The sequence below is a fragment of the Lathyrus oleraceus genome, chromosome 1 (assembly GCF_024323335.1).
Source record: "Lathyrus oleraceus cultivar Zhongwan6 chromosome 1, CAAS_Psat_ZW6_1.0, whole genome shotgun sequence".
In the NCBI taxonomy this organism is placed as follows: Eukaryota; Viridiplantae; Streptophyta; class Magnoliopsida; order Fabales; family Fabaceae; genus Lathyrus; species Lathyrus oleraceus.
In genome coordinates, this window is record NC_066579.1 from 348,907,536 (window position 1) to 348,922,166 (window position 14,631).

Sequence of the window (14,631 nt, forward strand, 5' to 3'; positions counted from 1 at the left end):
TTGTTCCAATACTTCACTACAATCATTGATGCCAACGTTTCAAGAGCATCTGCCATCCGGTTTTCATCTCAAGGGATATGATGAAACTCAACCTTTGTAAAGAAATTCGAAATCCTCCTCGCATAATCTCTATATGGTATTAAACCGGGTTGATTCGTCTCCCATTCACCTTTGATCTGATTTACAACCAGAGCTGAATCTCCGAAGACATCTAAATGCTTGATTATGAGATCAATGGCCTCTTCAAGCCCCATAATGCAAGCTTCGTATTCTTCCATATTGTTTGTGCACTTGAAAGTCAATCTAGTTGTAAAGGGAAAGTGCATTCCTTGAGGAGTAATAATCACTTCCCCAATGCCGTTTCCATATTGATTAACAGCTCTATCAAATACCATGCCCCAACGGGAACCAGGTTCTGGCCCTTCTTCAAGCCATGGTTCATCACAATCTTTCATTTTCAAGTACAAGATCTCTTCATCAGGAAAATCATACTGTACTGATTGGTAATCTTCAATTGGTTGGTGAGCCAAATGGTCAGGCAAGATACTACCTTTGATCCTTTTTTGAGATCGGTATTCAACATCAGATTCTGATAACAACATCTGCCAATGGGCAATCCTCCCAGTTAAAGAAGGCTTCTCAAATATATACTTGATTGGATCCATTTTGGATATCAACCAAGTGGTATGATTTAACATCTACTGACGTAGATGTAAGAACAAAAATAGTTCTACAACATATTCCAAGATTTTGATGATAATAAAGGATGAAACCAAAAATGGCACTCTAACGAAAAGTTCTAAAATGTGCAGGACTCTAAACAAGAAGAAAGGAATCTGATCACGTCATCAGATACAGAATCAAATCAGATACAAATTACCAGAAGATCAGAAGCATCTGAAGTAGAAACGCGCTCTAAAAGCTCTGACTCTGAGCAATAACATATCAGAATATCAGAAGCATCTGAAGAAGAAACGCGCTCTAGAAGCTCTAACTCTGAGCAACGGTATATCAGAATTCCAGAAAGTTCTCAATGTCATCTGAAGACAACATCATAATTCTAAAGGGATCAGAACTATCAGAAGCCTTGAGGCCATATCTCAAGATCTCAGATTAAGAGAGTAACGCAGACGCTGATAATGGATTTCCTTATCCAGAAAGAATAATGGCAACTTCAACTTCAAATGGAAACAACTATATTTGGAAAGAAATTATTCAGGGAGACAAACTTGTTTTGGCAAGAAACAACGAAGTAATGGCATTTAACTCTCATCAAGACTAAATCTCTGCCATCACTACAAACGGTCGTTTTTCACCTCTATATAAAGAACGGCGAACCTCTTTGAGAAGACACACCTGAACGCACAGAATTACTCTACTCTCTCTCTAATCTTTCACGAGCTTTTGCTCATAACGTGAAATTTCTTATCTGCTCTAATTGTTGTAATACTTGCTTTATCCTAGAAGCACTCTAGATTACAAATTCTGTTTTTACCTCAATTGTTTAATTCCTCAAGTGACTCTGCGCAGTCTGTATACTTGAGAGGACTAAGAGATCTTTCTCTTAGACGTTGGTTGTAATAATCTTTCAAGATTAGTGGATTAAGTCCTTGTTGAAGGCGAAATCACCTTGGCCGGGTGGACTGGAGTAGCTTTGTGTTATAAACGAACCAGTATAAAATCCTGTGTGATTTTATTTTGCAAAAACGCTTATTTTCCAAAACAATTCAAACCCCCCTTTCTTGTTTTTCTCACCTTCAATTGGTATCAGAGCTTCGGCTCTGTTATTTATTTTCCAATCAAACACTTAACCGTGTAGAGAGATCCAGAACGAGAAAAACTATGGCCTAGACAAACGAAAGAGACAGTTACAATGCTAAGCCTCCTGTCTTTGATGGAGAGAAATTCGATTACTGGAAAGATAGAATTGAAAGTTTCTTTCTAGGCTCCTGATCTCTGGGACATTGTCACAGATGGATACACACCTCCTGTAACTAATGCTGGAGTTGAAGTTCCCAGAAGTAAGATGACAGAGGATCAGAAGCGCGTATTCAAGAATCATCACAATGCCAGAACGATACTTCTCAATGCCATATCCTATAATGAGTATGAAAAAATCACCAATAGGGAAACAACTAAAGATATACTTGATTCTCTAAAGATGACTCATGAAGGAAACTCTTAGGTCAAAGAAACAAAGGCTCTGGCTCTAATCCAGAAGTATGAAGCCTTCAAAATGGAGGATGACGAAGCCATAGAGGTAATGTTCTCTAGATTCCAAACTCTTATTGCAGGTCTCAAAGTTCTAGACAAAGGAAACACAACTGCAGACCACGTCAAAAAGATAGTCAGAAGCTTGCCAAAGAAGTGGAGACCCATGGTCACTGCTCTGAAGCTGTCAAAGGATCTGAACAACATCAGTCTTGAAGAGCTTGTCAGTTCCCTTAGAAGCCATGAGATAGAACTAGAGGAAGATGAGCCTCAGAAGAAGAACAAGTCTGTAGCATTAAAGTCCAGATCTGAAAGACGCAAATCTGACAGAAACAAAGCATTCCAGGCCGAAATAGAAGATGCGGATGACTCTGAACAGGAAGATTCTGATGATGAAGAAGAATTGTCCCTCCTGACCAGAAGAGTTAAACAACTCTGGAAAAAGAGAAACAACAACTTCAGAAGACCAAGACCCAGAGGGGATCGATCAGAATCAACCTCAAAAGGTAAAACTAACAAAGATGTTACTTGTTATGAATGTAAAGAAACAGGTCACTACAGGAATGAATGCCCCAAGCTAAAGAAAGACAGCTCCAGAAAAGAAAGCTTCAAGAAAAATTCCCTCAGAACCAAGAAGGGATTAATGGCTACCTGGGATGATAGTGAATCTGACTCATTAGAATCTGACGCTGATGAACAGGCCAATGTGGCGTTCATGGCCACCACATCCAGGAACAGTTCAGATGAAGAATATGAATCAGAAGAGGTATTCACTGAACTCTCTCGATCTAATTTAGAATCATGCTTGTCTGAAACTCTTAACTCATATCAGAAACTAAAACAAAAATTTAAAGCAATAAAAGGCTGTCTTGAAGAAAAATTTGAAGAATGTGGCAAACATGAGATGACAATTCTAGAACTCAAAGATGAAAACAAAGTTTTAACATCACTAAAAGATGCAGCAAAGAAAAATTGCTTAAAACTAGAAGAAGCGTTATCTCAAGCTCCACAAACTTCAAATACGATAATTTATAAATACGAAAAAGCCTTTCAAAAGTTTCTGAAAAATGGGATAGGAAAGAGTGTAATGGCATCCATGATTTATGGAGTCAGTCAGAACAATAGAAAAGGAATTGGGTATGATCCTAAGGAAGATAAAACTTCTCCTAGTGACCAACTTAAATCTCCATTTTCATATCACTATACACACACACAAGAGCAAAAATTTGAAAATGCTAGAAAACCCAAAGTGATAAGAAACTCTGGGAAAACTAATCAAAAAGGACCCAAGAGACTCTGGGTACCAAAAGATAAGATTGTTTATGTTGCAGATATCTTATGCAGCAAAGTTCAAACACCAGTCATGGTACCTGGACTCTGTATGCCCGCGACACATGACGGGAAGAAAGTTTATGTTCCAAAGCCTGGAACTTAAAGACGCTGGATTCGTAGGCTTCGGAGGAGATCAGAAAGGAAGGATCAGAGGCTCCGGAACTATTGGTAATGGTACTCTTCCCTCTATATCTGATGTCCTTTACGTAGAAGGATTAATGCATAATTTGTTATCCATAAGTCAATTAAGTGATAACGGTTATGATGTGATCTTTAATCAAAAAACATGTAAAGCCATAAATCAAAATAATGGTTCTGTCCTATTCACAGGCAAGAGGAAAAACAATATTTATAAAATTAATCTTTCTGATTTAAAAGAACAAAATGTGAAATGTCTGATGTCTGTTCACGAAGAGCAATCACTACGCCAAAAACTGAAATAGACAGCGCACCTTAGAGGGCGCTTTATTACAAAAGCGCACTCTAAAGTGAAGCGAAAAAATAAGTAGCGAACAACTGGAATAGACAGCGCACTTTAGAGGGCGCTTTTGTAATAAAGCGCCCTCTAAGGTGAAGCGAAAAAATAAGGAGGAGATAGAGGGACAACAATACAGGGCGCTTTTTAGAAAGCGCCCTCTAAGGCTACCCTTAGAGGGAGCTTTTAAAAAAGCGCTCTATAAGTCCATGTGCATTTCCAGTTTATAAAGCGCTTTTGGAAAGCCTTAGAGAGCGCTTTCATAAGCGCCCTCTTAGACCCCCTTTAGAGGGCGCTTTTTTTCCACAAGCGCCCTCTAAGGTCCCCTTTAGTAAACATTAAAATTATAACATACTGCGCGTTTTGTTATCTCACTCTCTGTTATTTTCGTTCTTTTTCACGTTAGGGTTCTCACTGCTACGATTTTCGCTACTTCTAAGGCGTTTTCCTTCCACCTCTGTTAGATCTACGACGTTTCCTCCTTCTGTTAATTCGTTGTTAGCTGTTCGATTTTGACACCATAGGTATTTTTCTAATCTTCATATTACTTGGTTTCTCTTCTGACGTTCGCTATTGTTCATTTTTGGTTTCATTTTTCTTGGTTCATACATTTATTGAGTATTCTCAACAATAATTATTGTGTTGCAATGCTAGCAATGGAGACTAGGCATTATGCGTTAAATTTCACCAATTGTTCCATTTGTTTCTCGATGTAGAAAAAGGAGGCAGCAATATCTAAAACACCTTCTACCAATCAAAGGTACACTATGCAGCTTATGAGTGTATTTATTCTAGCATACATAGCGTAGCTAGTAACTTAAGAAGTTTAGGTATGGATGTTATTTGATAGAGTAAATTAGAGTCGACTATTCTTCTGTTAGCTTTCAGTTAGACCATTATACAATTCTACATATATATTTTCTAGTCAATGTTTATCTTTTGTAAAAACTATATGATGATATATAACTATGCTACAAATTAGTGCATACCATTAATGCTTAATGCATGGTTCATACATTCTCATGCTATTGAAGTCAGAGATATCTGAAAATGTTGAGAAACTAACTCAATAAACCAAAATTGTTTTGGTTTTGGGTTGTTGTTGGAGACATGAATGCCCTGCACAGAGACTAACTCAATAAAGCGAAATTGTTTTGTCTCATCCCATTTTTGGTTTCTCTTCTGAAATTGTTTTTTGTTTATTCTAATTAGTAATGGATAATACATGGATGTCTTCCAATCGATTGTCGAGAGAGTACGAGAATGGGGTATCAGAATTCGTTAAGTTTGCCGTTGCGCACGCTGAAGACCCCAGTAGAATGATATGTCCTTGCTTGGGTTGTTGTTATGGGAAACGGGTTGACGCAGTTCAGTTGACATCGCATCTAATGAGGCATGGAATTGATCGAAGTTATACATGTTGGAATTTGCATGGTGAGAAAAGTAACGAGAATGTTGAATCGGGGGATAGTACGACCTATGCCTCAAACTATAGTGGCGCAGATACATACGATTGTGATCGAGTTGAAGAGATTACAAAAGCACTTGAAGGAGATCTTAAGGATTGTCCCGAAATGTTTGAGAGGTTGGTAAGTGATGCAGAGAAACCTTTGTATGATGGTTGCACTAAATTCACAAGATTGTCTGCGGTATTAAAGTTGTACAACTTAAAGGCGGGCAATGGATGGTCGGATAAAAGTTTCACAGAGTTATTAGCCCTTTTGAAAGATATGCTTCCTGAGGATAATGTTCTTCCCAATCGAACATATGAGACCAAAAAGATGTTGTGCTCTATTGGCATGAGCTATGATAAGATACATGCATGTCCAAACGATTGCGTTTTGTTTCGAAATGAGTATGCATCGTTAAATGAGTGTCCTAAATGGTTGCAAGTGGGTTGAAAATAATAACGACATTCGAATGGATAAGTCAGGATTTTTGCAAGTGAGTGGGATACAAAGATGAGTCTTTTAATCTAGCCTCTCAAGCTAGACACGTGTTCTATGTCAATGATCCGAAAAGTACGAAATGGTCTATAGTTCTTTTTTCCAACAAAGTAATTGATGAAAACACTGGAGATCAAGGTGATATTGATGTTGAGATTGAATCGTTTACCAGAAATGATCAAGATGAGAATATTATATCAAATGATTCATATATTAGAAATGATCATAATGAGGGTATTTTGATCAATCCAACCGTCCGTGTTGTTAAGAGACATGTAGAACATATTCCAACCAAGAAAAGAAAGAGAACTTAGTGAAAAAGGTACAGGTCAAATGATTTTAATTGTTTTCTTTATTACAGGTAGAATGGCTTTTATTACAGCAAATCGAGTCAGATGCATAAAAAAAAAAGGTATAAACACAATTATATGATATTTATGCATAGAAAATGTTAATTCTTGATCTTATACTTCACCTAACTAATTTTATGATATTTTAGGTTCATGCTATTGATATTGAACAAAAAGAGGTTGTTGCTAAGAAGACTGCGGCTATCAAAAAAAACATACATCTCAGAGATGCTTTTGCTACTTAGTTTTATTTCTTTTTAAGTTATGAATTGGTTGTATATTTAGAATCTTTAGAAGTTAAACGATTATATATCAGTGGATTGTTGTATATGTATGGATTGTTGTATATAAGGCTTGTTGAATGCATTGTGTGAAAAAGGGCTTCAAATTATACAGTTTTAGGTGTACTGCTTCAATATACAGGTTGTCTAAAATAAATAAAAAAATATAGCGCTTTTTAAAAAAAAAATTTAAATAACCACCCACTTTAGAGGGCGCTTTCCAAAATAAGCGCCCTCTAAACCCTTTAAATTTCCACTTTAGAGGGCGCTTTCCAGTAAAAGCGCCCTCTAAACCCTTAAAAGTTTCCACTTTAGAGGGCGCTTTCCAGTAAAAGCGCCCTCTAAACCCTTAAAAGTTTCCACTTTAGAGGGCGCTTTCTTTAAAAAGCGCCCTCTAAAGTGGCCCTTAAAGGGCTTAAAGAGCCACTTTAGAAAGCGCTTTCACCAGGAAAAAAAGCGCTGTCTTTACCTATGCCAGCGCCAGATTAGAGGGCGCTTTAAAGCGCTGTTATAGGCCAAAAAAAGCGCCCTCTTTTCCCTTATTTGGCGTAGTGAATGGGTATGGCATAGACGCTTGGGCCACATTAGCATGAGGAAACTATCTCACCTAAATAAACTCGAGTTAGTCAGAGGCCTACCTAAACTGAAGTTCTCTTTAGATGCTCTATGTGAAGCATGTCAGAAAGGGAAATTTTCAAAAACTTCTTTCAAAAAGAAAACTATTGTTACTACCTCTAAGCCTCTGGAACTTCTTCACATTGATTTATTTGGTCCTGTGAAAACAGCATCAGTCAATGGAAAGAAGTACGGACTAGTCATTGTTGATGATTTCAGTCGCTGGACATGGGTGAAATTCCTTAAACACAAGAGTGAGTCTCACTCTGTATTCACTAGTTTCTGCTCCAAAGTGTAAAAAGAATTTGACTCTAAAATTATCAGAGTAAGAAGTGATCATGGTGGGGAATTCAAAAATAAATCCTTTGAGGAATTATTTGACTCTAATGGAATATCCCATGATTTGTCCTGCCCTAGAACTCCACAACAAAATGGAGTTGTAGAGAGGAAGAATAGGACACTCCAAGAGATGGCCAGAACTATGATCAACGAAACTAATGTGGCTAAGCACTTTTGGGCCGAAGCTGTAAATACAGCGTGTTACATTCAGAATAGAATCTCCATAAGACCTATTCTGGAAAAGACTCCCTATGAACTGTGTAAAGGAAGAAAACCAAACATTTCATATTTTCATCCATTTGGATGTTCTTGCTTTATTTTAAACACTAAAGAACATCTGAACAAGTTTGATTTCAAAGCACAGAAAAGTATTATGTTAGGATACTCAGAACACTCTAAAGGCTGCAGAGTATACAATACAGAAACCAAAATTGTGGAAGAATCAATTCATGTCAGATTTGACGATAAGCTTGACCCTGAAAAGTCAAAGCTAGTTGAAAATTTTGCAGATTTAGAAATCACTCTTGCAGGATCTGACAAAGCTCCAGAAGCAACTACCACTCAGAATTCTAAGGAAATTAATCCTCCATTAATCCCAAAGAAAGCTAAAAGTCGCCTCAACATATCTGAAGAATTGATTCTGGGGAACAAAGACGAACCTGTCAGAACCAGATCTACCTTCAAGACCTCTGAAGAGACTCCTCTAGGACTAGTGTCTCTGATCGAGCCTACATCCTGTGATGAAGCACTTCAAGATAACGACTGGGTTTCAGCCATGCAAGAAGAGTTAGATCAATTCACAAAGAATGATGTCTGGGATCTTGTTCCCAAGCCCAGAGGCACTCACGTTATCGGAACCAGATGGGTATTCAGAAACAAGCTGAACGAGAAAGGAGAAGTCGTCAGAAACAAAGCTCGACTGGTAGCTCAAGGTTACAGTCAACAAGAAGGTATTGACTACAATGAAACCTTTGCTCCAGTCGCAAGGTTAGAATCTATTCGTCTTCTTGTATCTTTCGCTATAAACCATTCTATTAAATTATATCAAATGGATGTCAAGAGCGCATTCCTTAATGGTTACATATCAGAAGAAGTGTATTTCAACCAACCTCCAGGTTTTGAAAATCCAAATTTTCCAGAACATGTTTTTAAACTTAAAAAATCTTTATATGGACTTAAGCAAGCTCCTAGGGCTTGGTATGAACGTTTAAGTAACTTTCTTCTGGAACACAATTTTATCAGAGGGAAAGTTGATTCCACACTCTTTTGTAAGAACCTTAACAATGATCTCATGATATGCCAGATATACGTTGATGATATTATCTTTGGTTCAGCTAACGCCTCTGTTTGTCAAGAATTCTCTGAGTTAATACAGGCAAAATTTGAAATGAGCTTAATGCAAGAACTAAAGTTCTTTCTGGGAATTCAAATTAACCAAACTTCAGAAGTCACGTACGTTCATCAAAGCAAATACATAAAAGATGTTCTGAAGAAATTTGACATGGCTGAATGCAACTCTGCAAAGACTCCCATGCATCCAACATGCATTCTTGAAAAGGAAGAAGTCAGTAAAAAGGTTTGTCAGAAGATCTATCGTGGTATGATAGGCTCCCTTCTCTATCTGACTGCTACTCGGCCTGATATTCTCTTTAGTGTCTGTCTGTGTGCCAGATTCCAATCAGATCCTAGAGAAACTCACTTAACAGTAGTTAAGAGAATTTTCAAATATCTGAAAGGAACTCCTAACATGGGCCTGATGTATGAGAAAACATCAGAGTATAGACTTTCGGGTTACTGTGATGCAGATTACGTAGGAGATAGATTGGAACGAAAAAGCACATCTGGAAATTGTCAGCTCCTAGGAAACAATCTGATATCCTGGGCCAGAAAAAGATAGTCAACTATCGCTCTATCAACTGCAGAAGCTGAATACATCTCAGCATCACTGTGCACAACTCAGATGCTCTGGATGAAGAATCAGTTAAAAGATCTGCAAATCTTCGAGAGTAACATTCCTATCTTTTGTGATAATACTGCTGCCATTTGTTTAAGTAAGAATCCCATTCTACACTCCAGAGCCAAGCACATTGAAATAAAACATCATTTTATCAAAGACTATGTTCAGAAAGGGATAGTAACATTGAAGTTCATTGATACAGATCATCAATGGGCAGATATCTTTACTAAGCCTTTAGCTGAAGATAGATTTCTTTTTATCTTAGAAAATCTGAACATTCAAAATTGCCCTGAATAAATTGTGCCTCTGAAGATGTCAAATGAGACTCTGACATAAACAAATGAGTTTCTGCCTCTGACTCTGATACTTCTACCAAGTTAAGAAGATATCTGAGTTAGAAATCTCCAGGAACCATTCGTTTGGTATTCCTGAAGATCAGATAAAGCAAACACGTGGAGTGAATTGCGTCTAACCTTGGAACTTCTAGACAGTTGTCCAGAAGTAAATCAAAGGACAGACGTTTGAGATCTCCTCGAGCAGTGTGGATACTGTTGGGATTAGACATTCATTAATGAGCCATAATCATTTCTCCCTCTAAACGTGCTAACTTGGTTTTTATGCTAACTCTGATTTGCGTGTCATTTTGCATGCGTTTCTTTTGGGTATTTAAACACTCCTCTCACACTTCACACACACTTCACTCTCACGCACTTGTTCAAACCTAGTTCTCTCAGGCATTTCTGCAAACAGTTCATCTTCATCTCAGTTCTTCATCAACAATGGATTCTCAACAACAATCTGTGTTCAACTACTCTCAACAAATGAGCTCCAGCAACGCAGCTCAAAGCACAAGCAATCCTACTCCCACCGTTACAGCCGTAACTACAACACCAGTATACAAGGAGCCTCACATTCTTGACCGTGAGCCTCATATAAATCTTGCAACTCCTTTCGAGAAACTGGACGTGCTGTGTGAATCCCTAGTGGATTTTAACAGCATGAAGAGAAATGGAGTAGACCTCACTGAAGAACTTCATCAACAAGGTTGGGGAAACTATTTTCAACGCCTCTACGGTCCAGTTTACCCAAATCTTATTAAGGAATTCTGGAGGTTTGCTGATGCTGACGATCATTTCATCGTCTCCTACGTCTTGGGTGTAAAAATAATGATAACTGAAAAGTCAATCGCTGCCTTGCTGAACATGGAGAAAGCTGGAGGTAGAAGAATTTACAACATAAATCCCAGGGCAAAATATATTGCTCATGAAATCAACCCCACAATCTTCAAACTCAACACAGAAGGAAATCCCTCAAAGAACAAGGAACTACATCAGAACCTCCGGGTGTGGCTCAAAATCATTCTGGGAACTATTCATCATCGCCCAGCATCAAACTCATCAGATTACATCAATACAGATCAGAAATGTATTCTGTATTGTATTCATAAAGGTCTGAAGCTTTGCCTCCCTGCACTCCTCTTCAAATACCTTAGAGATTCTGTACGGGAAACCAGGAATAACATGAAACCCAGAACTTACATTCCTCTGGGAAGACTCCTCTCAGATGTGCTGATAGAAAATGGTCTCGTGGACCATCTGATCAAACACAAACTCATGGAAGACTTGGCAATAGAAACTGGAAGGCCTCTGAACTCCAGGAATCTGAAGAGCATGGGGATTCTTGAGAAGATTCACGTTAAACCTACTCTGGACACTTCTTGGGAAGCCTTAAAAGATCAGAGGGATATGCCAAATGGTCTATGTAAGTTCTACAGGGATGAACCCAAAGAATCAATTCTCCACTATCTCCAACATCTGAAGGATGAAGGAGTGGACATCTCAGATTTCAGATTGAGCGATCTGCCAGATTTAGCTCTAGACTTCGTGAGGTTTAAAAGAGGTCCATCTGAGAAGGCATTCAAGGCGAAGAAAGTGAAGCTAGGGGAAACTTCTGAATCAAGACCTCCAGCATCTCTGCAAGAGTCTTCTGGTAAGTCTGCCTCTACTGTTCCCTCTGTACAACAACTTGCTTCTTCTACTCCTCTACCAACACCCATCTACACCACATCTGAAACCCCTCCTTCAACAACCAGAACCTCTCAACCACTACCAAAATTCAACCTTGCCAATACCTCCTTACCACTATCCGAAGCTGAAGAAATGAATCAAACCACTTCCTCATCCTCAGCCCCAGAATCACCTCCCTATTTTGTCATTTCGTCTGACACAGAACCCTCTGACCCCGCTTCTCCCACTCTAGCCCAACTCCAAACTCTGAACCGTAATTCACAACAACCACAACAATCTCCACCTGAACCTGAAGTAACTTCACCACCCACAGAACAACCAACCGTCACTACATCTGAAGTTCAACCCTCTGACCTCAATCCCTCTGACATTTCCCCTCCAAACACTTCCGCTGAACCTCAACTCTCAACCTAAGCCCTCCAAACTCTCCACCTCAACCATCTGAACTAGAACATTCCCTGCCAACCCTAGAGGAAGCAATTATGCTGTTTGCAGGAGCATCAGTTGAAAAGGTCAAGTCTCTGACCATCAACTCTGGTATCAGTGATGATCCTGACTCTGTTAGGACACACTGGAACAGAGTCATTGGCTGGATGACATCTGAGGCCTTTAAACTGAAGCACATCTCTGAGCAAGTCAGAAACGACTTCATCAGAGACGCTGAGGCAAGACTACAGGAGCGCTTGGCCAGAGAAGCTGAAGAAGAAGCCCGAAGGATAAAAGAAGAAAGAGCAAGACAAGAAGAACTTCAAAGAGTACGGGAAGCTGAAGCCAAAGCTCTAGCTGACGCTGCTGTTGCTGTTGCTGCTGAAGCTGAAGCAAAGGCTGCTGCTGAAACTGAAGCAAAGGTTGCTGCTGAAGTTGAAGCTAAAGCCGCTGAAGAACAGAATGCTCTGACTCAGGGGGAGTCCTCTACCTTTGCCCCTCTGGTTCTCAAGACCCTTGAGGAGCTTCAGAAAGAGAAGAAGGAAGTCTGAGCCAGATTGGATCTACAGGACTCAGTCAACGCCAACATTCAGAACCTGCTGACTCAACTGCTTCAGAGAATGCCTCCTTCTCCCAACCCTTAGGCACTTAGGATTTTTTGCTTGTTATTTTTTTGCTTGTCTTTGTCTCTGATGTTTCTTTTCTCTTATCTGGATATATATATATATATATATATATTTTTTTTTCTTCCTGCTTTATTTTCTATGTCTTTTTGATTCTGACAAAAGGGGGAGAAATCAAATAGCTCTGATGAAAAATTGCCTAATGCCTTAAGCACTCTGCAAACATATTATTCTATAAAATAAATCTATCTAATACTTGACTTAAGAAATTGCAGAAAGGTATCGAGAAACTTCATTGCTTGGAAGCTCTGGTAAGAACTTCTGAACTCCCTAGCCTATCTCAGGGGGAGCTCACTTCTATCTGATCTGATAAACTCTTAATTTTTGAATGTTTCATCTGTCATTTGAGTTTGTTTTGTCATCATCAAAAAGGGGGAGATTGTAAGAACAAAAATAGTTCTACAACAGATTCCAAGATTTTGATGATAACAAAGGATGAAACCAAAAATGGCACTCTAACGAAAAGTTCTAAAATGTGCAGGACTCTAAACAAGAAGAAAGGAATCTGATCACGTCATCAGATACAGAATCAAATCAGATACAAATTACTAGAAGATCAGAAGCATCTGAAGTAGAAACGTGCTCTAGAAGCTCTGACTCTGAGCAACAGCATATCAGAATATCAGAAGCATCTGAAGAAGAAGCGCGCTCTAGAAGCTCTGACTCTGAGCAACGGTATATCAGAATTCCAGAAAGTTCTCAATGTCATCTGAAGACAACATCAGAATTCTAAAGGGATCAGAACTATCAGAAGCTCTGAGGCCATATCTCAAGATCTCAGATTAAGAGAGTAACGCAGACGCTGATAATGGATTTCCTTATCCAGAAAGAATAACGACAACTTCAACTTCAAATGGAAAGAACTATATTTGGAAATAAATTATTCAGGGAGACAAACTTGTTTTGGCAAGAAACAACGAAGTAATGGCATTTAACTCTCATCAAGACTAAATCTCTGCCATCACTATAAACGGTCATTTTTCACCTCTATATAAAGAACGGCGAACCTCTTTGAGAAGACACACCTGAACGTACAGAATTACTCTACTCTCTCTCTAATCTTTCACGAGCTTTTGCTCATAACGTGAAATTTCTTATCTGCTCTAATTGTTGTAATACTTACTTTATCCTAGAAGCACTCTAGATTACAAATTCTGTTTTTACCTTAATTGTTTAATTCCTCAAGTGACTCTGCGCAGTCTGTATACTTGAGAGGACTAAGAGATCTTTCTCTTAGACGTTGGTTATAATAATCTTTCAAGATTAGTGGATTAAGTCCTTGTTGAAGGCGAAATCACCTTGGCCGGGTGGACTGGAGTAGCTTTGTGTTATAAGTGAACCAGTATAAAATCCTGTGTGATTTTATTTTGCAAAAACGCTTATTTTCCAAAACAATTCAAACCCCCCTTTCTTGTTTTTCTCACCTTCAATTGGTATCAGAGCTTCAGCTCTGTTATTGATTTTCCAATCAAACACTTAACCGTGTAGAGAGATCCAGAACGAGAAAAACTATGGCCCAGACAAACGAAAGAGACAGTTACAATGTTAAGCCTCCTGTCTTTGATGGAGAGAAATTCGATTACTGGAAAGATAGAATTGAAAGTTTCTTTCTAGGCTATGACGCTGATCTCTGGGACATTGTCACAGATGGATACACACCTCCTGTGACTAATGTTGGAGTTGAAGTTCCCAGAAGTAAGATGACAGAGGATCAGAAGCGCGTATTCAAGAATCATCACAAAGCCAGAACGATACTTCTCAATGACATATCCTATAATGAGTATGAAAAAATCACCAACAGGGAAACAGCTAAAGATATACTTGATTCTCTAAAGATGACTCATGAAGGAAATTCTCAGGTCAAAGAATACCGAGTCTCACAGTCGGTGAACTTCTTACTGAGGTAGTAAATTGCAAATTCTTTCTTTCCAGTCTCATCTTGCTGACCTAGAACACAACCCATACTATCTTCAAGCACAGTCAAATACA